Source organism: Meleagris gallopavo, chromosome 1 (assembly GCF_000146605.3).
Source record: "Meleagris gallopavo isolate NT-WF06-2002-E0010 breed Aviagen turkey brand Nicholas breeding stock chromosome 1, Turkey_5.1, whole genome shotgun sequence".
NCBI classification, from domain to species: domain Eukaryota; kingdom Metazoa; phylum Chordata; class Aves; order Galliformes; family Phasianidae; genus Meleagris; species Meleagris gallopavo.
The window spans coordinates 169627459-169630832 of NC_015011.2; positions in this window are offsets into that span (position 1 = coordinate 169627459).

Genomic DNA, 3374 nt, shown 5'->3' on the forward strand with positions numbered 1-3374 from the left:
TGCATTAAAGGCCTTCTCCAAAGGACAGAGATGGAAATGGTGCAGAAGCTCAGGCTGACCAACAAGTCCATTGAGTACTATCATAGGAGCCAACTGCTTGCAGATACAGAATGCCAGCCATGGTAAAGCTGGGCCAGGCAGCCTCCAAATAGATTAAAATGAAATAGCATGGGCTGGAGGCAAGCTCAGCTCACAAATGGGAAACAAGAAATCCCTACAGAAATGATACAGATATACCTATTTACTTCTAGGGGAAAGTATAGATGTTGCCTGCCTGGGCTGGGATGGCCTTTCCTGTCTTCTCTTTTATTTAAGACATGAAGATTATATACAGGAGCAGTACTGGGACAGTACTGTCATCATTGTACTGATGTACAAAGGCATCGCTCTTTGTACATCTCAGTTTTTTGGGCCCTTGGAAACACAGCAGAAACCCTAGGAACTCAATAGATTCCTGTGTTGTGTTCTGTGGCACTTTGGCCATCCACAGAGTCATTAGCTAGTCTTCTTTGAGTAATGCTTTATAATGGAAATATTCCTTGTATATACAGTAACGTCATTCTAACTACACCACAAGAGAGTTTACCAACATTAGGCCTTGTGTAACAGATGAAATCACCTTGTTCCCAGATCAGATTCTGTTCCTTAACACACATCAGTGCTTTCAGTTCTGGTAGATGCCACAATATACAACATCCAGCACTGAATATGAAAATAATTCTTTAAAGGCCTGATCAACTACTATTTTAAAACATTGTCTGCACTGATGAAGACCAGATTGCTTTTTTCCAAGTCAGAGTGTGGACATGTTTAAAGAAACCCTTAACTATCACAGCCACAAGAGCACCTCCACAACTGAGGAACAAAGGAAAATCCACAATACATACCACGCTCACCAAGCCACCTCCACACTTACCATAAGCCAAGCACCTAAGTAGATAAAACGAATGCTGATCAGCCTACCAAAATATTCTGTCTGTGCAAGGCATCCTTAAAAAGATGAAAACATTGGTCAGCTATTTCCACAGTCTGCTAGCGAGCTGCAAAAGCTAGCACACTGCAAAAGCACAAGGGTTGACATACAGACAGAGTATCCATGTGTATGAGTCCAAGGTCTCACTGAACAATAAGAATGTGAACAGCAGGAGCTTTCTCTTTCAGCAGCATTATGATGCCAGTTTACTTTGGAGGTACAATAGGGGACAACAGTAAAGCATTTTCCTCGTTAGAGGCCACAGCCATCTAGCAAGTGCTGATCTAACAAAGGGAAGGCACAGCATCGGTTATTCTGAGTTCCTAAACTCACAAGCATTGCAACAAAAGTAAGCCCCAGAGAAAATTAATTACAGCATTATCCTTCCCTACCCCAGGATAGTTAACGTGTCCTTACATAACCCATACTATCTCTAGGTAAAAGGGGAGACAACCACGTGAGAAAAAGAAAGAACCAAGGTTCTGGTCACCTCTTACATCCCCCCTATTTTCCCAGCACCACTCACCCTTCTATAGCAGCACAGATACCAAGACTCTGTCAATACATGCTTCTGCTCCAGGCCAAGAAAAACTTCATTCTTTTACTGGCATCCCAATGCACTGAAGCCGAAGCTCTCTTATTGCACCACACAGCACTGCACTAAGCCATCGGATAGATAGTGCCAGCAGAGCAACTTCCAAATTCACTGTTGAGTTTAACATTTTTCTCCCTTTAGAGACCAGCTGCAAATCTGGGCAAACAGTCAAGATTTCCGTATTTCTATTCAAGGATAAACAATTTACAGCAAAGGATGAAAAAGCAAAAGGAATGTTTGGTATCTACTTTTTTCATCTATGGTGATGCTTAAACTAGTGGTTATGCTGTATGTTTATCATTCACCACAGCAGGATTTTCAAAACAATCACTGAAAATACTAGCACACAGCTTCTTGCCAGATAGGGCTGTAGCTGATGTACAGATGAATTATTAATAAAATGACTGGATTTTCACCCGGCCCTAAAGAACACAATCCAGGATTCAAGAACATACAAATTCAAGGAATTAGTATATTTGTGAGGAAGACAGAAGTGTTTTCAGCATTTCCATATCATCCAATAAAAAGCAGGTTATTTATACAAATGAAATATTTTGAAGAAATCTGCCTTCTTGCTGAAAAATGGCAAGTGCAGCAGCATCAGGAACAGGCACTCAGGGTTTGGGCATCCTGTCAGCTTATTCTGAAGTTAGAAATTACAGCCTCAGCTAACAGCCACAAAACAGCCCGAGGGGATTTTCAGCTCTCTACCTCCTCTGACAGAAGCATTATTTTTAGTGGACTAAAAAAACTCCTCACAAACATACACTCAAGAAGGGCCGAGACCTGTCAGAAAACTGAGTGCTACTCCGTTAGGAAGCAAATCTTTGCAGAGACAGCACAGCAGAAAGGAAGCAGGGGCAAAATACTGCTTTCCCCTATCACAGAGGAAGACTGAGGACCCACCTCTCCCTTTGGCACAGGGAGATAAAGGAGGCACACTGACAGCACACATCTCACCTGCATGCCCCCTGTGTTTCCATGTGCAATACTGGAGGCTGGGACCTGCCCTGAACACACGGCCCAAGCTTAGCATGTAACAGACCTTCATCTGCAGGGGGATGGGGCACTGGACAGATAAAACCCTCTTTAAAAAGGGCAAGTGATGCAACACACACATATAACCTGCTCTGCCACTTTTTACTATTCCTGAGAGTTTTCTAACAGCAAGGAGAGGAAACACCTATCATTAGGCACCCCCAGCTGTACAAAAATAAGCTTCCCAGTGAGCTACAACAAGTTTTTGTTTCGGCCAATCTCTTTTCTTCCCCTCTCCCGCATATACAGGCTCAGCAAGGTACAGACCCCTCCGAGAGCCGAGCAAAGGAACGCATCTAGTGATGCCCTCACAGCCCCAGCGGACCGCCGTTATCAGAACGAGGGGCAGCCCTCCCCTCGCCTCGCCACTCAGAACCGGCTCAATACTTGCGCCCCCCACAGCACAACGGTGCCTCAGCGCCCACGCGACCGGCAACAAACGCCCTCCCCTGAGGCGCCCAACAGCCACGAAACGCGCCTAGCCCGCGCTCCCTATCCCCCCGCCTCTCACATCTGGCCACGCCCCTTCCCGCATGGCCACGCCCCTTTCCCGCCTCCTCCCCTCGTTCTCCTCTCTGAGTCGGCGGCGTCGGCAGTCGCCATGAGAACAGCCGACGTCACGGGGTCCTGGCGCCGCTGATTGGTCAGAATTGTTCGAGAACGCCGCCGAAGGCGGAAGCGGAAGCCGCACGTGGAGCCGGTGAGTGGTTGCCGCAGTTTCTGGAAACTTCGCCTCATTGTCATATTTAAAGCGGCGGCGCCGGCTGC